Source organism: Dendrobates tinctorius, unplaced genomic scaffold (genome assembly GCF_039654945.1).
Source record: "Dendrobates tinctorius isolate UK_male_01 unplaced genomic scaffold, ASM3965494v1 ptg000031l, whole genome shotgun sequence".
NCBI lineage: Eukaryota > Metazoa > Chordata > Amphibia > Anura > Dendrobatidae > Dendrobates > Dendrobates tinctorius.
Window position 1 is genome coordinate 12,457,249 of NW_027361699.1, and position 23,029 is coordinate 12,480,277.

The window sequence follows — 23,029 nt, forward strand, 5'->3', positions numbered from 1 at the left end:
TGGTGCACACATCAGAAGTGGCGTTGGAGACAGGGGTTTCATGACAATGTTGTGGACTGATTTTTCAAGTACCGCTCACACAACTGGTAATACTGCATCGATGGAAAGTGACAGGAGACAGCAGTTGTCAATTATGGTTACAAACTACTTTTCCTCCCATATCGATGTTCTCCCACACAGGTCATTCCCCTTTGACTATTGGGCCGCTAAACTGGACACCTGGCCTGAATTGGCACAATATGCCTTACAGGAGCTCGCTTGCCCAGCTGCAAGTGTGCTATCGAAAAGAGTCTTCAGTGCAGCTGGATCAATCCTGACAGAAAAAAGGACCCGTCTGTCAACCCAAAATGTGGATGATCTAACCTTCATTAAAATGAACCACGCATGGGTTTCCAAGGACTTTGTCCCACCTTCCCCTGATGACACATGGGGTGACAGAAAAATGGCTTGCTTTGGTCCACCTCTTCCTGGGACTTGACCTATTTCACCTTTTGCATCAGCTGAATGTCCAACATCAACATATGCCACTTTCTAAAACTCCCTAACTGTGCTGCCTCCCCCCCCATGGCCGGGGTCACCACCTAGCGCACGACACCGTGCGAGTGCCGTTGCCCTGGACAGGTGGGTAGGCTGACTCTTGGGCGCGGGCACTGGCACAGGGTCCTTCATAGTGCAATCAAGTGTCTCTGACGGTGGTGGTGCAAACCCGCCATCAGACACACCGCTGTACTATGAGGGGCCCAGTGCCAGTACCGACGCCTACGAGTGGGCCCCCCTTGCTTGGGCAGGGCCCCAGCATTTGCAATCTTTACCTCTCCCTGCTCCTCCGCTGTGTAGTCTGGGCCGTCAAATCCATACTGTGCCTGACACCGTCTGAGCCTGCCTCCTGATGTATAGACATATATTTTGAATGTGTACGCTATCCATACATGTTATCCGGGGAAACGGTACCCTTTCTAACCTTTGTGCAATCACGTGCAATCCATACTGGGCCTAACACCGTCTGAGCCTGCCTCCTGATGTATAAACATATATTTTGAATGTGTACGCTATCCATACATGTTATCCGGGGATACGGTACCCTTTCTAACCTTTGTGCAATCATGTGCAATCCATACTGGGCCTAACACCGTCTGATCCTGCCTCCTGATGTATAGACATATATTTTGAATGCGTACGCTATCCATACATGTTATCCGGAGATACGGTACCCTTTCTAACCTTTGTGCAATCACGTGCAATCCATACTGGGCCTAACACCGTCTGAGCCTGCCTCCTGATGTATAGACATATATTTTGAATGTGTACGCTATCCATACATGTTATCTGGGGATACGGTACCCTTTCTCACCTTTGTGCAATCACGTGTAATCCATACTGGGCGTGAGAACGGCTGGCGAGCTGTTAAGCAAGCTACAGCACCTGTGGTTTGCACACGTAAGTTTTTCATTTTTTCAGGACTGACAGTTAGGCCTAATTCCGGAACTGCGGTTGACCTGCACTTACTGGGAAATCATTGTTCGTGGGTAATAATTGTAATCAGTGATCCCCATCACTAACGTTGTTCAGCGGGTTATCTGCACCTGTAAGCGACAAACGCTGGCCTTTTCAGTGTAGCGCACATGCAGCCACGGACATGTAAGGGCATGACACCCCAGTTATTGGCCAATCTCATGTGCCAGAGCCTCACGTGTCCCTCTAGTAAGCCAGACTCGGACCGCGGGGCATGACGGAGTCTCGTTCGTTAACGGAATTAAGCTTGCAATGTGTGCATCTGTTCTGTAGCTGGCATGGTTGAGGTTTCCCAGGTGGAGTCGAATTTAACCGTAGGCTCCACTCCTGGTGGTGCCCTTCTGGACATTCCTTTAAGGTTCAGCTTTGCAACCATACTGCCCACGTAAAACAAACACTTTGCCTTCATGAACGCTGTTTGGAGGGTCATGACTCGTGGGAATAACGCCGCCCAATCAGTTAACCTGCTAGAAAGATCGTTCGTTGCTCCCAAGCATGACATCACACTCCCTAGGAGGAAGGTAATGCCACTGTGGCGACCGTACTCCTGGGGGCGACACAAGTGCACTGATGCCCAGCCACTGCTCGATGAATCTGCTGGTACATTGACCCAGACCACTACATTCCCCTTGCACGCTACACGACCTGAATCTGACCCTGATGAAACTCAGGTTACCCTTCCCATATACAGTTCCATCTTACACGGTGACAAAGAGGAAGCTGTAGATGAAAGTGCATATTCGGCCCACCCGCCATCAGACACACCACCGTACTATCAGGGGCCCTGTGCCAGTGCCATCGCCAACGAGTGGGCCCCCCCTGCTTGCTCAGGATCACAGCACTTGCAAAGTTGAAATACTGTGCAGTGAGATGGAAGATGGGGACGACGAGGAGTCCAGACAAGTACAGGGATTCCCTAGCGAGGAGACTTATTTGATTGTTTTCAATGTTGGGACAGCAATTTTTGGGGAGCACTATACTCTGGAGAATGATAGATGGGGCCCACCATACACTGGAACATTCCAAAGGTGGACATCAGACACTGGAGCAGCATTTACAGGGCCCATTATACACTAGAGCATTAGAAATGGGGCCCATTATGTTTGGAGCATTATTTGGGCCCATAAGACAGTGGAGCTTCATCCATGGGGACCAACATATACTGTAGCATTATGTGGAGCTCATCATATACTGTTTCAAACATTATATGGGACCAATGATTTTGTATGGAGAAATAGATGGGAATCGTCATGAGATGTAAAAAGTGAAGTATTTTACATTATCGGAGCATGATGAGTTGTGGTATGTGTTAAAGGGGCGCTCTTTCGCCCAGGGCACATGAAAACCTGCAGCCAGCCCTCCCCCCCACAACTTTAGCCAAATAACCCCCATTTTTCAGTGCGTAACTTGTATTATGAAGTTAATTAATGTTGACTAGCTTAAGTAAGAAGAATTGATGCTTTTGGCATTCAAATGGGCACTGTAGGTGTGTTTCCTGTCCTCCTCTCACTGCCGACTTTTATTCCCCATTGACTTACATTGGGTTTCGTGTTTCGGGACGACCCCGACTTTTCCCTATAATCGGACGATCTTGCTCGACCCGACTTTTGGAAAAGTCGGGTTTCACGAAACGAAACTCGACCCTAAAAAAACAAAAGTCGCTCAACTCTACTCAGATGTGCTCAACGAGCATTGTTTGGTGCTCAATTTCAAGCTCGAATGACCACCCCACATATTTGATTCCTGTTACACAGCCAATAAACATGCGGGGATTGCCTGAAAGTCACTGTAATGCCATAGCCATCTTGGTAGTGGCATTATTAAATTGAGCTGGTCGTGTGACATAACCTGGGATTTAAAAAGAACAGGTGCCACTTGGCTTGGCATGCTGATGCCATTGCAAATCTCTGTGACAGTTGCTATTGGAGGAAGAGAGTGCTTTTCCAGGAGTGTGTGTGCACAGTTTAATGAAATAGAGTCCTGTATTATAGATACTGGTGCAGAAACTAAACCATCATACTAATAGTCCTTCTAAGAGTTACAGTTTTGCTTTGCTGTTTGAATCAGATGCAGTCTATATTTTATCTAGGAAAGGAGGGGATGTTGCATAAGCAGAGAGTGTGGCTGAATACAGTCTCTAGGCAAGGACTAAGGCTGTGAAGTTCGTTGCTAAAAATCTAGCTGTGGCAGTTGACCACATTTTTATTTTCTTGGTGAAAATTGAAAATATTGTCATCCATAGATTAACCCCTTAACGACCAAGTCATTTTGTAGGTTAAAGACCAGGCCTTAATTTTGAAATCAGACCACTGTCACTTTATGTGCTTATAACTCTGGAACGCTTCAACGGATCCCACTGATTCTGACACTGTTTTTTCGTGACATATTGTACTTCATGATAGTGGTAACATTTCTTTGCCATGACATGCTTATTTATGAAAAAATGGAAATATGGTGAAAATGTTTAAAAGTTTGCAATTTTCAACATTTTAATTTTCATGCCTTTAAATCAGAGAGATATGTCACAAAAAATAGTTAATAAATAACATTACCCACATGTCTACTTTACATTAGCACAATTTTGGAACCAAAATTTTTTTGTGTTAGGAAGTTATAAGGCTTAAAAGTTGACCAGCGATTTCTCATTTTTACAACAAAATTAACAAAACCATTTTTTAGGGACCACCTCACATTTGAAGTCACTTTGAGGGGTCAATATGACAGAAAATACCCAAAAGTGACACCATTCTAAAAACTGCACCCCACAAGGTGTTCAAAACCACATTCAATGAGTTTATTAACCCTTTAGGTACTTCACAAGAATTGAACCAATGTGGAAGGAAAAAATGAACATTTAACTTTTTTTCCTCAAAATTTATCTTTGGACACACTTTTTTAATTTTGTCCAGGGTTTCAGGAGAAAATAAACCGCAATATTTGTTGTGCAATATATCCTGAGCACACAGATACCCCATGTGTGGAGGAAGACCAATCTTTAGGCGCACGGCAGTGCTCAGAAGGGAAGGAGCATCATTTGAGATTTTGAATCTCAAATTGGCTGGAATCCAGAGCGGACGCCATGTCGCGTTTTAAGAGCCCCTGATGTACCTAAACAGTGGAAATCCCACATGAGTGACCCCATTTTGGAAACTAGTCCCCCCAAGGAACTTCTCTAAATGTGTGGTGAGCACTTTGAACCCCCAAGGGCTTCACAGAAGGTTATAGCGTAGAGCCATAAAATTAAAAAATCATTTTTTTTCCACAAAAATGATCTTTTCACCCCCCAATTTTTATTTTCCCAAGGGTAACAGGACCCCAAAAGTTATTTTGCAATTTGTCCTGAGTACGCAGATACCCCATACGTGGGGGTAAACAACTATTTGACCACATGGCAGAGCTCTATTATACAAAAAAACACGGCTCTCCAGAGAAAAACAGGAGAATTGGTGCTCAAGTAAGGTTTCCAACACATAGACATATACAAAATTACTTGGCACTCAAAATCGGAGAAGCAATTTTTTCATTATTGTGCATCCAGACAAAAATAGACTCATATCATATGAACGTTTTCGATCCAACAACGGACCTTCATCAGAAAGGTCTTTTTGTTTCTTTAGAGTAGACTGTAAGAGATACAGTAGGGTAAAAGATATCCTAAGGCAGGAATGAAATCCTGCTTATTTTGTAATGACTGGAGCTCGAGTCTATTAAAGGGGCTGGATGCAATGTGACTGGATGAAGCAGGCCTTAGGGAGAGTGATCGCGCTGTCTGGAGCAGTATCTGCAAGGGACTGCAGTGCTAAGAGGCAGCTGAAATAAGCCAGGGTGCCGCCGTGAGAGGAGGAAGGGAAGCAACGCCATTTGACTTTTTTGTCTGAAATTGAGATCGGATAACATGTCGCGTTTGGAGAGCCCCTGGTTTGCCTAAACAGTGGAAACCCCCCACAAGTGACCCCATTTTGGAAACTAGACCCCCCAAGGAACTTATTTAGATGTGTGGTGAGAGCTCTGAACCCTCAAGAGCTTCTTAGAAGTTTATAACATAGATCCATAAAATTAAAAATCATATTTTTTCCACAAAAATGATGTTTTCATCCCCAATGTTTATTTTCCCATGGGTAAAAGGACCCCAAAAGTTGTTGTGCAATTTGTTCATAGTTCGCAGATCCCCCATATGTGGGGGTAAACCACTGTGTGGGTGCATGGCAGAGCTCAGAAGGGAAGGAGCGCCGTTTGACTTTTTCAACCCAAAATTGGCTGGAATTGAGATTGGACTCCATGTCACATTTGGCGAGCCCCTGATGTGCCTAAACAGTGGAAACCCCCCCACAAGTGACCCTATTTTGGAAGCTAGACCCCCCAAGGAGAGCTTATCCAGATGTGTGGTGAGCACTTTGAACCCCCAAGTGCTTCACAGAAGTTTATACCGTAGAGCTGTGAAAATAAAATAATCATATTTTTTTCGACAAAAATGATTTTTTCACCCACAAATTTTTATTTTCACAAGGGTAACAGGAGAAATAGGACAGCAAAAGTTGTTGTGCAATTTGTCCTGAGTACGCTGATAATGGGGTGGAACCACTGTTTGGGCGCATGACAGAGCTCTAAAGGGAAGGAGCGCCGTTTTGGAATGCAGACTTTGATGGAATGGTCTGCGGGCGTCATGTTGCGCTTGCAGAGCCCCTGATGTGCCTAAACAGTGGAAACCCCACACAAGTGACCTCATTTTGGAAACTAGACCCTCCAAGGAGCTTATCTAGATGTGTGAACCCCCAAGTGCTTCACAAAAGTTTATAACGTAGAGCCGTGAAAATAAAAAAATCATACTTTTTTTCACAAAAATGATATTTTTGCCCCAAAATTTTTATTTTCCCAAGGGTAACAGGAGAAATTAGACCCCAAAAGATGTTGTGCAATACGTCCTGAGTACGTTGCGATCCTTGGGAGGCAGAATGCACAAATCCATAAAAGGTGAAGAATTTGTTTTATTTTTTACGCCGTTCCTCGTGCGGTATTAGTGATATGGTGACTTTATTCTTCGGGTCGGTGGGATTATAGCGATACCAGATTTATTTTCTTTTTTCATGTTTAGCTTTGGTCACACACTAAAAGACGCTTTTTTTGGAAGAATTTTTTGTAAGAAATTTTTGCATCGCCGTATTTTGAGAGCTATAATTTTTCCATATTCTAGCCGACAGAGTCATGTGTGGGCTTGTTTTTTGCGGGTCGAGCAGCCGTTTTTATTGGTACCATTTTCGGGCACAAAACATTGTTTGATCGCTTTCTATTCCGATTTTTGTGGAGGCAGAATGAACAAAAACTAGCAATTCAGCTTTTTTTTTCCATCGTTCCGTGTGTGGTAAAATTAGTATGGCAGTTTTATTCTTCGGGTCACTACAATTACAGTGATACCTCATTTTTATCGTTTTTTCATGTTTTGGTGCTTTTTACACAAAAATTTTCTAGAAAAATTAATTATTTTTGCATCATTTTATTCTGCAGGCTATAACTTTTTATTTTTCCGCTGATGGAGCTGTACGGCAGCTCATTTTTTGCAGGACAAGATGATGTTTTCAGCGGTACCATGTTTATTTATATCCGTCTTTTTGATTGCATGTTATTGTACTTTTTCCACGCGGTATGATGATAACGCTTGGAAAAAGTATAATTTGCTACTTTTTTGCGTTTTTTTACGGCGTTCACTGAAGGGGTTAACTAGGGTGATGCTATTATAGATGGGATTTTTACGGACGTGGCGATATGAAAAATGTGTAATTTTTTGCTTATTTTTTTACATAAAAATGTGTATTTTTAGGGGAATTTTTAGGGGATTTTTGTATTATTTTTAATTTTTTTCTACATATTTTTTTAAAAACTGTTTTTTTTTACCTTGTCCCTTTATTGGACTTTCACTTTCACTTTAGGTATAATACATTACAATGCTCCAGCATTGTAATGTATTATGCCTATGGAGAAAGTTGCTGACACCATGCTGTGAGCATGATCTCAGCAGCATTCCGTAGCTGAATGACCCGGAGGTTGTCATGACACCTCCGGTCATCGTGGCACAGGTCGGGCCCCGCGATTGCATCGTTGGGACGTCGACCTGAGGCAGAGGGAGCCCCTTACCCTATGCCTCCCCCCTCCTGAGCGCTGCGATTGGGCTCGATAGCAGCAGCGAGGGAGTTAACAGCCAGGGGAGGTGGAGGCGCAGTTCCTAGCTGTCAGTGCAAAAGCTCAGCCACTGCAGCACTGAGCTCCGGCAGGAGATGATGAAATTTCAGCCTCTCCTGCCCGATCGCTGCTGTGTTTTATCAGTCAGATTGACTGACCAGTCACAGCGCTTGGGGTGCAGGGACCGACTGCAAGGGTCCCTGCACCCCTTTCCGTGCCTCTCAGCTGTCAAAGGGATGACGTGCATAGTCCGTCCTGGTGCGGTAACTTAGGCTGGTTTCACATTTGCGTTTTTTAGCACTGGAAAAAAACGCACACCTGCGCATGCGTTTTTTCCCCTATATTTAACATGGGTGCGCATACCTGCGCGCTGGTAAGCGCATGTATGCGATTTTCATGCGCTGCGTTTTTTTGGGGTGTGCGTTGGGATTTTCCAGACGCAGCATGTTGCATTTTTTGGCCCTGCAAAAAAGCGCATGCGCACATATGCGCACGTTTTGCGCTAAAAATGGCCATTATAGCCTATGGATGCGCATATGTGCGCACTGGCATGCTCATGTATGCGTTTTTTTGCATAAGCGTTTTTTTTTTAAACCATGGAATTTAGGGGTTTGGGTTAGAGTTAGGGTTAGTTAAGGGGGTTTAGGGTTAGGGTTATGGTCAGGGTCAGGGTTAGGGTTGGGGTTTGGGTCAGGGTTAGGGTTAAGTATGGTTTTGTTAAGGATTAGGGTCATGGTTAGGGTCAGGATTAGGGTTAAGTATGGTTTTGTTAAGGGTTAGGGTCAGGGTTAGGGTTAGGGTTAGGGTCAGGGTTAGGGTTAGGGTTAGGGTTAGGGTCAGGGTTAGGGTCAGGATTAGGGTTAAGTATGGTTTTGTTAAGGATTAGGGTCAGGGTTAGGGTCAGGATTAGGGTTAAGTATGGTTTTGTTAAGGGTTAGGGTCAGGGTTAGGGTTAGGGTTAGGGTCAGGGTTAGGGTTAGGGTTAGGGTTAGGGTCAGGGTTAGGGTTAGGGTCAGGATTAGGGTTAAGTATGGTTTTGTTAAGGATTAGGGTCAGGGTTAGGGTCAGGATTAGGGTTAAGTATGGTTTTGTTAAGGGTTAGGGTCAGGGTTAGGGTTAGGGTTAGGGTTAGGGTCAGGGTTAGGGTCAGGATTAGGGTTAAGTATGGTTTGGTTAAGGGTTAGGGTCAGGGTTAGGGTTAGGGTTAGGGTTAGGGTCAGGGTTAGGGTTAAGTATGGTTTTGTTAAGGGTTAGGGTCAGGGTTAGGGTTAGGGTTAGGGTCAGGGTTAGGGTTAAGGTTAGGGTTAGGGTTAGGGTCAGGGTTAGGGTTAGGGTTAGGGTCAGGGTTAGGGTTAGGGTTAGTTAGGGTTTAGGGTTTGGGTTAGGGTTAAGTATGATTTGGTTAAGGGTTAGGGTCAGGGTTAGGGTTAGGGTTAGGGTCAGGGTTAGGGTTAGGGTTAGGGTCAGGGTTAGGGTTAGTAAAGTCATGGTTTGGGTAGTGTGAGGGGCCACCTAAAAATGTTGGAAAAAAACGCAAACGCGGTAAAAACGCGCTAAAAACGCATACAAACGCATAAAAACGCTGCGTTTTTTTCATGCATGCTCATAAAAATGCTTGAAAAAAACGCAGCAGTTGTATGCTTATGTATGCGTTTTTTCAATGCGTTTTTTTGCGGGAAAACCGCGCTGCAAAAAAAAGCAAGTGTGAAACTAGCCTTACAACCGCCCATGACGGACTGTGCACGTCAATGGCCATTAAGAGGATAAGAGGTGCTTTGTGGTACATTTCTGTGTTATACAACACTCCAAAAAATCATTGAAATATTTTTCTGTACTCAATTTCACATCTATATACTATTACGTGGTCTGTAGTACATTTCAGTGTTACAAAATAGTCCATAAAGGCGTGCAAAGTTTTTTGTTTTGAAATACTCATCCAAATACTATTATGTATTCTGTGGTACATTTCGGTGGCATATTACGCTCCAAAAAAATTACAATTTTTTTCTGGATTCAATTACTTTTCCATATACTATTACATGCTCTGTGGTACATTTCAGTGTTGCATTACATTCCCAAAAAGCGTTGAAACATTGTTAGGGCTGGCTGAATGCACCAAAAAATAAAAAAAGATGGTAATAAGGTGCGTTCATAGCCTGAGGTCCACCATGCAAATATGTTAACTGCTGCTCGGTAATGGCGGACACTGAAAGGCGGAATCGCACTGGACACACGTGGGTTAATCGCCACCCAGTATGTAGTATCGACGGGCTCTGTTGCTTCACAGAGCCACGGTACCACAGAACCCAGATGACATACCCTGTTAACTGTCACAGGGCACGGCTGAGTCAGCGCTAGTGTACAGTCACAAGACTCTACCACAAGGACTCATGGTAAGAGCCTCTCTAGACTCACAAGGCCTACGGCGTCGCACCTGCGAATGCCACTAATAGACGCTAGCTACTGTGGAGTGCAGACTAAGTGTGCAGTGGCGTACAGACAAAGCCACTGCTTGGCGCTGAAGCTAGTCCCTGACTCTGCCACCTACCGGCACTATCAGCCAAGGCATTACCTGGCAAGGCTGATCAACACATGCGTACCAAGGGTAGGGGTTTCATAATGAGTCAGTCACCAGAGACATTCATGCGTGCATACAACACTCACTCCATATTGTCTATTCTAGCTCGAGGCCATTCGATCCTTTTAAAACCGCAGCCTTCAGGAACCTTCCTGATGGCCCAATCCGAGCTGCTTGAGGACCTGAGCATGTGACCTGCGACCACCAAAAAGCAGGACTTAGTCCCAGTAGTGTCTGCTTGCTGATGATGAATGCTGAATGCTATAGCTGAACCTGGGGCAACAGCAGCAACCAGTTGCATAGCATTAACCTGAGCAAGATGCTGGGACTGACGTCTCTGCTGAGCAGGAACCTCTGCGGCTGGAGAAGAATGGGAGACCACAGAGGACATGGCTTAAGATTCCCCCTGTGCAGCAGAGGGAGCTTGACGCCTAATAGACATTTTTCTGTATTCAATTACTCATCCATATACTATCATATGGCCTGTGATACGTTTCGGTGTTATATATCAGTTAGATACAGGAAAGATATATATCTATGTACTGTGTTAGCCAGTAGATAAAACCATATTTGGAATTGAGAGACCTCAGTGGTTGATACCTTTTAATGGCTAACTGAAAAGATGGTAACAAATTGCAAGCTTTTGAGACTACTCAGGTCTCTTCATCAGGCATATACATAGTCTATATGCCTGATGAAGAGACCTGAGTAGTCTCAAAAGCTTGCAATTTGTTACCATCTTTTCAGTTAGCCATTAATAGGTATCAACCACTGAGGACTCTCAAGTCCAATTATTTTTTATATAACAGTTAGGGATAAGTGAAGGTGATTGGTGATACTGTATTATCACTCGCGCATCATGGTGCTTGGATATGCTCAATGCTTAGTGAGCAATGGCTATGCTCGATGTAAAACTTGAATCCCCGCCCCACATCTTTGGCACCTGCTATGCAGCCAATAAGAATGCAGGGATTGCCTGGGAGTCACTATAATGCCATAGGTGTCTTGGTTGTAGCATTACTGTGATTGGCTGGATGTGTGACATCATCAGGGATTATAAAAGGACAGGTTGATAGGTGTCGGGTTCCTGTCGCTGTACAGCAGGAATCCCAAGCCTTGCCTTTGGCAGTCTCCCTTTCCTGTCCAGCGGCAGAGAAGGCTGCTTAGCAGACCCATTGATCCCAGTGCTCTGCTCAGACCAGCACTGTGGGTTTGGTTGTAGCTGACACCTCTGGTCCATCTATAGCAACGCATGCTGGTCAGCAGCAAGCTTCTCCAGGGACTAAAAGTCCTTCTTTTGGTCCACTGAGCATGCCTGTGGGACGATCTTTCATTGGAGATCGGAGGTCACATGCTCAGGTCTTTCTCCAGCTCGGATTGGACCATCAGGAATGTCCCAGAGGGATGCTGCTATAAAAGGCTTGCTTGGCCGCTCGGCCATGCACTAGTATATACAGTAATTGGTAGAGATGTGTGTGATGGATGTTTGTGAACCGCTGAATGACTCATTATGATACCCCTTCCCTTTGATACGCATGTTGTTAAGGTTTAGAGTCAGGTCTCAGCGCCTAGTTGTGGCACTGCCTAGCGCCGCAGTGCTTTCAGCACCTCTCGCATGCTAGCGCCAGAGTGTCACTCTACCTTAGGCACTACACCACTGCAGGTACAGCAGCATCTGTTAGAGCGGCGCCATGCATGTCCTATGCACTTTCCAGCCTGAGCTTAGGCCAGTTAGTGGCATCTGCCAGATCTGCTCTGTACACATATAAGCAAAGTGCAGCTGCACCCTGTGACTGCTAACAGGGCACACCATTCTATTAGTGTCTATACATGCATTGCTGCTGCGGTGCTGGGCATTAGTGGGACTAGAGGGGCTCTAACCCTGTGTCCTTTGGGCAGAGTCCTGTGTCTTAGCACTAGTGCTCTCCTGCCGAGTCCTGTGAGGATAAACAGGCTCTTGCACTCATCCCGGTGGCTCAGTGAGGTAACTGAGTTTGCTCCTGTACACACCGGTTCAGTAGTTATTATTAAGCAGCAGTTAACATCTCTGCACAGTGGACCCCGGGTTGCGAACGCATCTCTATACCATCTTATATTATTTGGTGCGTTCTGCATGCCCATAACACAGGTGCCACATGGCTCGGCAAACTGACACCATAACACAGCTCTGTGACACTTTGTATTGGAAGGAGAGTACTAGGCCTGCACAGTATAATGAATCAGAGGTCTGTAGCTGCTGAAGCTGAGCCATCATACTTACAGCCCTTCTAAGGGTTAATCGTTTGCTTTGCTGTTTGTATCACATACAATCTGCATTTAGCCTAGGGAGGGAAAGTTGCAGGAGCAAGGAAAGTGACAGAATTCCCTTTTGTGGACAGGGATTAGGCCTTTGCAGTAGTGCTTTAACCCTTTAACCCCAGAAGTATTTTTGTTTTTGCTTTTTCATTTTTTTTCTCTCCTTCCCAGAGCCATAACTTTTTTTATTTTTCTGACAGTATGGCCATGTGAGGGCTTGTTTTTTTTGTGGGACAAGTTGTAATTTTGAACAACACCATTGGTTTTAACATATCGTGTGCTGGAAAACGGGAAAAAAATTCCAAGTGCGGTGAAATTGCAAAAAAAGTGCAATCCCACAGTTGTTTTTTTGTTTTGCTTTTTTATTATGTTCACTAATTGCTAAAACTGAATTGCCGTTATGATTCTCTAGGTTATTTTGAGTTCATAGATGCCAAACATGTATAGATTATTTTTTTATCTAAGGCTAGTTTCACACTAGCGCTTTTGACCGCAGCGACGGCCTGCGCACGGCCGCCGCTAAGCCCCGCCCCTGCCGTGCCTCTGCCGGTAGCTCCGCCTACCGGCGCATGACGCAGCATGCGTCCTGCGTCCCCTATCTTTATCACTGGGGGCGCAGGCCGTGCGCAGTATGCGTTTGGCGGCGCATGCGCCTTTTTGACGGTGCGCCGATGCAACCAAACTGCAGCAGGTTGCGTTTGGCGCAGGTCGGCGCACCGTCAAAAGGACGCTTGCACCGCCAAATGCATACTGCGCACGGCCTGCGCCCCCAGTGATAAAGATAGGGGACGCATGCAGCGTCATGCGCCGGTAGGCGGAGCTACCGGCGGAGGTGCGGCAGGGGGCGGGGCTTAGCGGCGGCCGTGCGCAGGCCGTCGCTGCGCTCAAAAGCGCTACTGTGAAACTAGCCTAAGTGATGAAAAAAATTCCAAACTTCTTTAAAAAAAATTGCGCCATTTGCCGATACCCGTACCATCTTTATTTTTTGTGATCTTGGGTTGGGTGAGAGTGATAGGCATCAGGCTCCCACCACTGCACAGGGGGAATCTCAAGCCATGTCCTCTGCAGTCTCCTAGTCTTCTGCAGCCACAAAGGTTCCTGCTCAGCAGAGACGTTGGTGCCAGCGCCTTGCTCAAGTTAATGCTATGCATCTGGTTGCTGGTGCGGACCCAGGGTTCTGCTATAGCATTCAGCATTAGTCAGCGGCGAGCAGATGCTCCTTGGACTAAGTCCTGCTTTTCTCCATCTGAGCATGCCCGTAAGATGACCGCTCATTGGTGGTCAGAGGTCACATGCTCAGGTCCTCAAGCAGCTCGGATTCTACCATCAGGAAGGTCCCGGAAGGCTGCAGTTATAAAAGGATCACACGACCGCACTGCTGTGTGCTATTATAAACAATATGGAGTGAGTGTTGTATGCACGTATGAATGTCTCTGGTGACTGACTCATTATGAAACCCCTACCCTTGGTACGCATGTGTTGATCAGCCTTGCCAGGTAGTGCCTTGGCTGATAGTGCCGGTAGGAGGCAGAGTCAGGGACTAGATTCAGCGCCAAGTAGTGGCTTTGCCTGTACATCACTGTGCACTTGGTCTGCACTTCACTGTAGCCAGCATCTATTAGTGGCGTTCGAAGGTGCGACTCCATACGCCTAGTGGATCTAGAGAGGCTCTTACCATGCATCCTTGGGGCAGAGTCTTATGACCGTACACTACCGCTGACTCAGCCGTGCCCTGTGACCGTTAACAGGGTAAGGCATCTGTGTTATGCGTTACCATGGCTCTGTGAAGCAACAGAGCTCGTCGATATTACATACTGGGTGGCGTTTAACCCACGTGTGTCCAGTGCGATACCGCCACTTAGTGTCCGCCATTATCGAGTAGCAGTTAGCACTTCTGCACGGTGGATTCCAGGCTGCGAACGCACCTTATTACCATCTTTTTATTATTTTGTGCTTTCCACCAGCCTTAATATTATACTAGCGCCAGGGTCTGGCTAGTAATGGCGGACGAACAGTGACTACAGCAGTACATCCAGCAGCTGGAGGGCAGGTTGTCAGCTCTCGAGCGTACAACCTCAGCCATGGATGTTACAGCAGTAGCTATACAGGCTGCTAGCTTGGCTGCAGCCAGTTTGTCCACTGCCACACCTTTTCTGATCTTATCTCGCCTCCCACTGCCTGATAAGTTTTTTTGGTAATAGCAAGTCGCGTAGGGGGTTTGTGACCCTGTGTACTATATACCTTGAGCTCCTGGCTGCACGTTTCCCCTCAGAGCAGGCCAAGGTGAGATTCATAGTATCCCTCCTGTCGGACAGGGCATTTGAAGTGGGCAACGTCGCTGTGGGAGCGTGACGATCATGTGGTGCAGAGTGGTCCGCGGTTCCTGACCACTCTGAAACAGGTCTTTTTGGGGCCTTGAGTCACCCATGATATGGCACTCCAACTGCTTGCACTGACACAGGGCAAGTCCATGGTCAGTCATTTTGTCTTCCACTTCCGGACTTTAGCATCTGAGCTGGAGTGGCCGGACAAAGTCCTTATCCCTATATTTTGGAGGGGACTGGCTGACCATGTGAAAGACGCTTTGGCCACTAGGGAGATTCCTGCCACTGGAGGAGCTAATAGCGGTGTCAACTCGCATCTACCTTCATTTTAATGAGAAGAGGTTGGAGTGAGCCCAGTGTGGGCAGAGGTTTCGGCTGGCTCCAACATTTGCCAAACTTCTGGAATCTCCGGTCCAGGAGTCTGAGCCACATGAGGCCATGGAGGTGTCACGAGCGGGACCTAAGTTTCTTACTGCTCGTGCACTCAAGGTCTGTCATGTCTGCCGGCAGTCAAGACATCTTGCCTCCAGATGTCCTCAGCGGTCGGGAGTACATCCCCATTTAGTGACCGCAGGAGGTGGTTCACTCGACGTGGCGGAACTTTCCTTCAAACTGTCCTTCAAGGGGACAATCACCATTGGCCCATCCACCCATATGGTAGAGCTTTGCGTGGATTCCGGGGCGGAGAGCAACTTTGTCTTCTGCCTTCGCCCGACGGCACGCAATTCCTCTGGTGATACTTGCCAAATCAGTGACCATACGAGTGATAAATGGGTCGACACTGCCCTCACAGCGCATGGGACCATCCCAATTACTCTTTCCATGTCTCCATCCCATCAAGAGATCATCTCCCTGCTAGTTATTCCCGAGGGAATTGATGAGGTCCTCTTAGGGATACCATGGCTACGCTACCACTCCCCTCATATAGAGTGGTCCTCAGGGAGAATTCTGGGATGGAGTAAATTCTGAGAGGGTAGATGTTAGAGGGAGTGTGTTCAGGTTGCTACTAGAAAGGTACCCGCAGATCTTTCCTCTCGCCCCAAACACTATTGGCTTTATGCGGATGTGTTGTCCAAGAAGGCTGCGGAGACTCTTCCGCCTCACTGACCCTATGACTGCCCTACTGACCTCTTGCCTGGTGCTAAGCCTCCCCGGGGTCGAGTTTATCAACTGTCTGTCCTGGAGATGGAGGCAATGACTGAGTACTTCCAGGAGAATCTGGCAAGAGAATTCATTAGGAAGTCAGTGTCACCTGCAGGGGCAAGTTTCTTCTTCATGCAGAAGAATGGAGAACTGTGTCCATGCATAGACTACAGGGGTCTTAACGCCATCACCGTTAAGAACAAGTACCCTCTGCCCTGATGTCTGAGCTATTTGATAGGTTGCGCGGAGCGAGGGTTTTTACTAAACTTGATCAGCGGGGTGCTTACAACCTGATTCGCATCCGTGAGGGGGACAAATGGAAGATGGCATTTAACACCAGGGACCGGCACTATGAGTACTTTGTGATGCCCTTCAGGCTCTGTAATGCCCCTGCCATCTTCCAAGACTTTGTGAACGACATCTTCTGGGATATGCTCACCACCTCGGTCGTAGTCTTTCTTGATGATATTCTCATCTACTCTCCAGATATAGACTCCCACCGGAGAGATGTTTGCAAAGTCTTTGACCTCCAACGGGCAAACTCCCTCTATGCCAAGTTGGAGAAGTATCACTCAAAGCGGTGCAGCGCTTTAAGGGGTTCATTATTGCCAATTTATTCCCCACTTCTCAACTTTGGTAGCTCCCTTGGTTGCCGTCCCCAAGAAGGGAGCAAATCCCAAATTGTGGTCGGAGGAGGTCTCCAAGGCCTTCCTCTCTATCAAGTCACACTTCGCTAGTTCTCCCATTTTACATCACCCAGATGTAGATAAACCATTTATTATGGAGGTGGATGCATCATCAATCGGTGCTGGAGCAGTCCTGTTCCAAAAGGATGCTCAAGGTCGGAAGCATCCTTGCTTCTTTTCTAAGACCTTTTCACCGGCCGAGGGGAACTATTCCATCGGGGACAGACAGTTGCTAGCCATGAAGTTGGCATTTTTGGAATGGAGACACCTCCTGGAGCGGGCTCGCTATCCCTTCCAAGTGTACACTGACCACAAAAATTTGGTTTACTTGCAAACCGCCCAGCAGCTTAGCTCTCGCCAGGCTAGATGGTCCTTGTTCTTCTCCAGGTTCCACTTCACCATCCATTTTCTTTCCGGGAAGAAGAAAATTCATGTTGACGCTCTCTCCCACTCTGTAGTGTCATCGGAGGAGCCTCAGGTAATTGTTCCTTCAGAGAGCCTGAGGACCGTGTCCCTGGTTTCGCTTGATTCTGTGCCCCCGGGCAAGACTTTTGTGCCAACTAATCTGACCAAAGGTTCTCTCTTGGGCTCACTCGTCCAGGGTGGGTGGACATTTTGGGACCAAGAGGACATCTGAGCTTCTGGTAAGGACACACTGGTGGCCGCATATGGCCTGTGATGTCGGAGACTACATTCGGACGTGTGTCTCCTGCGCCAAGAATAGGCCTGTCTCGACAATGGCCTGCTGGGCTACTTTACTCCCTGCAGGTGGCAGACAGGCCCTGGGAAATGGTCGGCAAGGACTTTGTGGTGGGCTTGCCCAAGTGTTAGGCGTCGGGTTCATGTCACTGGACAGCAGGAATCCTGAGCCTTGACGATATCCCATTCCTCTATGGCCGCAGAGGAGGCTGCTCAGCAGACTCGTCGATCCCTTCGCTGTGATCAGACCAGCACTGTGGGTTTAGTTTCTGCTGCCACCTCTGGTCCAGCTATAGCAATGCATGCTGGTCAGCAACGAGCTACTCCAGGGACTAAGTCCTCCTTTCGGTCTACTGAGCATGCCTGTGGTACGATCTCTCATGTGAGATCGGAGGTTACATGCTCAGGTCCTTCTCCAGCTCATATTGCACAATCAGGAAGATCCCGGAAGGATGCTGCTATAAAAGGTTCTAGTATAGTCATTGGTAGAGATGTATGTGATGATGGATGCTCTTGAACTGCTGAATGACTCATTATGCAACCCTTTCCTTTTGATACGCATGTTGGTAGAATTTAGAGTCCTGAGTCAGCACCGCAGTGCTTCCAATTTCACACGTTATGCCAGAGAGTGTCATCTGCACGAGACACCTCTATACCGCATATGCCGCAGTGTCTATCTCAACGCTAAGCTTAGGCTAGCTAGTGGTATCCGTCAGGGCGGCGCTGTATGCACGCAGTGCGGTAACAAAACTGTTGGCTGCACCCTGTGATTGCTAGAAGGGCACAGCATTTCTCTAGGGTTAATCCCTGGTGCCGCGGAAGCCTGTGAGGTAACAGGCTTCCATGTCTTTTTCTGCGGCTCTGTGCTGTAACAGAGTTCGCTCCTGCGCACACTGGGTCAGCGATTACTCCGCCGGTGTTCAGCTAGTGTGCGACTTTACTGAGCAGCAGTTTACCATCTCTGCACAGTGGACTCCGGGTTGCGATTGCACTCTATTATATTTTATATTTAGTGCGATCCGCAACCCTAACACCCAAGTCTTGTAGCTGCACCGTTATCTGGGTAGTCAGAGGCAATTTTTCCTAACTGGTGCACTTGATGCCTCTTCCGCAGGTGCCTTCTGCATGGTCCTTGGCAGCGTTGTTCATTAAGCACATTTTTCACCTACACAGGATGCCTGACAAAATCGTCAGTGACCGGGGTCCCCAGTTTGCATCTCGGTTCTGGAGAGGCCTTTGTCACCTACTCAGAATTGAGTTGAATCTCTCTTCAGCTTACCATCCCGAGATGAATGGGTTGGTAGAGAGGGCCAACCAGACCCTGGTCACGTACCTGCGACATTTTGTTTTGGCCAGGCAGGATGACTGGGCATCCTTGCAACCGTAGGCGAAGTTTGCGCTGAAGAACGCCGTAGCCCATTCCACTGGAAAACACCATTCCTCCATAACTACGGCCAGCATCCGCGGGTTCCTGTGCCGATGCCCGTGTCTTCCACTGACTCTAGGGTGGCAGACTGGGCGGTGGAGGTATGTGACATTTGGCACCGCACACAGGATGCCAGTCGTTCCTCCAAGGAGAGAATGAGGGTTTCCGACAATGCTCACTGGCGCCCTGCTCCGACCTTTGCTCCTGGCGACTTAGTGTGGCTCTCCGCCCGTAATATCAGGCTGCGAGTTGAGTCCACTAAGTTTGCACCTCGCTAAATAGGTCCCTTCAAGGTCCTGGAACAAGTTAACCCTGTGGTCTATCATCTGGCCCTTCCTCCATGCCTGGGTATCCCCAACACCTTTCATGTGTCCTTCCTTAAACCCATTCACATGTCCCGGTTTTCCGAGTCATCTGCTGGGACATCAGGCTCATCTACGGACGATTATGAGGTGAACGCCATTGTTGGGTGTAAGGTGGTACATGGTAAAAAGTACTATCTGGTGGACTGGAAGGGCCATGGCCCAGAGGACAGGACCTGGGAACATATTGAGCACATTTGTGCTCCTCAGCTCATTGCAGTCTTTGAGCATAGCGAGACCCAAGGAGGGAGGGCCCCAGAAGGATGGGTAATGTTAGGCATTGAGTTACCGCCACTGCACAGGAGGAATATCAAGCCATCTCCTCTGCGGTCTTCCAGTCTAATGCAGCCGCAGAGGTTCCCTGCTCAGCAGAGACATCGGTCCCAGCATCTTGCTCAGGCTAATGCTATGCGTCTGGTTGCTCCTGCCGCCCCAGGTTCAGCTATAGCATCCAGCATTAGTCAGCAGCGAGCAGACGCTCCTGGGACTAAGTCCTGCTTTTCTCCATATGAGCATGCCCATGAGATGGCCGCTCATTGGTGGTCGGAGGTCATATGCTCAGGTACTCATTCAGCTCAGATTGGGCCATCAGCAAGGTCCTGGAAGGCTGCGGTTATAAAGGGATCGCACGACCTTGCGCTAGTATAGTCCATGTGGATTGAGTATGAATGTCTCTGGAAAATGACTTATGAAACCCCTATCCTTGGTACACATGTGTTGATCAGCCTTGCCAGTTAGTGCCTAGGCTGATAGTGCAGGTAGGAGGCAGAGTCAGGGACTAGCTTCAGCGCCAAGTAATGGCTTGCCTGTACACCACTGTGCACTTGTTCTGCACTCCACAGTAGCCAGCGTCTATTTGTGGCATTCACAGGTGCAACGCCGTGCACTTAATGGGTCTAGAGCGGCTCTTACCATGCATCCTTGGGGCAGTGTCTTGTGACCGTACACGATTAATGACTCAGCTGTGTACCGTGGCTCTATGAAGCAACAGAGCCCGTCGCTGCCACATACTGGGTAGCATCTAACCCATGTGTGTCCAGTGCGATACCGCCATTTAGTGTCCGCCATTACCCAGCAGAAGTTAACATCTCTGCACGGTGGACCCTGGGCTGCGAAGGCACCTTATTACCATCTTTATATTATTTGGTGCGTTCCACCAGCCCTAACACCTTCATTTAATAATTTTTGCTCTCCATATATCCACATATGATGTAAAAAATATTCAATCCCTTGTCAGGGGCCAGAGTATTCCATGATATAATTATAAGGCTATTGTTGAGTTTTCTTTATAACCTTTCATATGCAAATAATCTGATGGTACATTAATGTCCGTTTGGTGAACCCCACCAATGGGTGTGTTTATTTCGGGTCTGTTTTTAAATGTTTTAGCTTTTTGGTGTTGACTCTAATAAATTTTGAATTTTTTTGATGGTCTCTGATATTTAGCATGTTTCTTTTTTTCATATTGTCAGGATATGGAGAGTTGTCATCATTATAGAGACAGGGAAGTTTTGGCTGTATGGAGCTTGACAAATAAGGCCAACTTTATGTACCACAGCCTTTTCTGTGACCCTCGCGTTACATTCATCTTGGCCAAAAAAGAGTAATGTTTGTTAACCCTGCTAGACCCACAGTACAATGAGGACATTGCATCTCTTCTTCCTAAAGTGGAGAAGTCTTCTAAAATGGTGCTATACATGAAGACAATTGTGGAAAACATGTTGAGAGGCAAGAGAGACACACAGCAGAAACAGGGATACACTGTTAAAGGCATGGGCCAATTTCATGACACCAGTCCAGTGCCCACTGCTTGATGGCCAGGAACTTTTGACAAGGAGAGAAAAGTTTTCAAAGATGGTCAAACAGTACCTGGTTGACCAAACCAGTGTACTCCCTAATTCCTCTGACTTTCAACTATTGATTCTCAAGGCTGGACACGTGGCATTAACTGTCCCTCTATGCCTTGGAGGTGTTGTGCTGCCCTGCTGTTAGCATCTTATTTGTGTGGGTTTTTAGTACCACTGTTGGGGTCATAGCAGACAGGCACTTTCATCTGTCAACAGAGAATGTGTTAGGCTGGCAGAACACACCAAATAATAAAATAATGAAGTGCGTTCGCAGCCTGGGATCCACCGTGCAGAGATGCAATACTGCTGCTAAGTAATGGCAGACACTATATGGCAGTATAATAAGTGAACGCACGTGGGTTTAACGTCACCCGGTGTGTATGAGGTGGACTCTATTGCCTCACAGAGCCGCACTACCGCTAAATATAAATGCCGAAGCCTGTTAAGCTCACAGAGCTTGACTAAGTGAGCGCTGGTGTAAAGTCACAGGACTCTGCCACAAGACACAGGGTCAGAGTTCCTCTAGACTCACCAGCACTCGGCGCTGCAGTAGATGCGGTACTCATGTGCTTAGCAGGATGGCACAATATGGCTCTCAGAGAGGTGCTGTGAACTGGGAGCACTGTGGCACTAGACTTAGCCACTACAAAGCTCTTACTCTAAAACCCTAAAGCATATGTATCCAAGGGAAGGGAGTCTTAATGAGTCAGTCACTAGATGCATGCATCCATCATGACTCACACACAATACCATAAGAGTCTATACTAGAGCATGGCCATGCCGCTCTTTTATAGCAGCGTTCTTACGGGACCTTCCCAGTAGTGGACAAATCAGAGCAGGAACGGGACCTGCACTTGTGACCCCCGACCTCCAATGAGAGGTCATCCCACGGGCATGCTCAGTAGGCAAAATACAGGACTTAGTCCCTGGAGAGTCTGTTTGCTGCTGACTCAAGCATGGTGTTTCAGCAGAGCCTGAGGGAGCAACCAGATGCCTAGCATCAGCCTGGGCAAGACGCCTGGAATGATGTCTTTGCTGAGCAGGAATCTCTGCAGCCGCAGAGGAATGGCAGACCGCAGAGGACATGGCTTGAGATTCCCCCTGTGCAGTGGGGGAAGCTCGATATCTAACAGAATGCAGACATGTTAACCCCAGACTGAAATGTTCCTCCACTACTTTTGCTATGTTCACACGCAGCATGTTTGATGTATTTTTCAACTTTAACATTGCTTTCAACCAATATTAATGCGTTCACTGGGAAATGTCATTGTAACATTTAAAAACCCTAGCTGGCCATGTGGTGTGTGACACATAAGGAGACACATCATCTTTCATTTCTGAAGGAGGGACTCTTAAAGTCACAAAACTTTTTTTTTTTTACAGAGGCATCAGGCGGCATTAATATTCTTGAAGGGCCATTATTAAACAGTGGGTCTCCTATGCTGTTATTGCCTATGCAGTGAGTGGCTGGGCCGCCAGGAATTACAATGCAACCCAATAGCCCTTTCACGAGAGGTACAGGAGGGCCTCCTGAATGAATGTTGCATTGAATGCAAGGCCTGCCCTGCTATTAAGTCTTATGCACCCCAATATGCCATTGAACCCAGATACTGGAAAGCCACATGAAAACCCACTTCACAGCCTTCAGTTGGCCCTGCCATACAATTTCCTTATGCATTGAATTCAAGGGCCGCCTTGACCTAAATTTGCACACACCCCAATCCCCCCCTTGGAAGAAACATGAAGGAGTGCCTCCTAAAAAAAAAATGTCTCAATTCAAAAGAGCGGGTTTCCTAGACTTAAAATGCCCATACACGCAGTGCATGTGCTGACAAACATTTCCCCATGGGGGGTACATTTTTAAAAAATGTTAGGGGCATCATAGACACCCTTGCCAAAAATTGGACTGAATGTAGCAGCACAGAACACTATGACCCTTGTGATCTAGTGGTGGAAAATGAGGAGACATTGATGAAGGCCTCA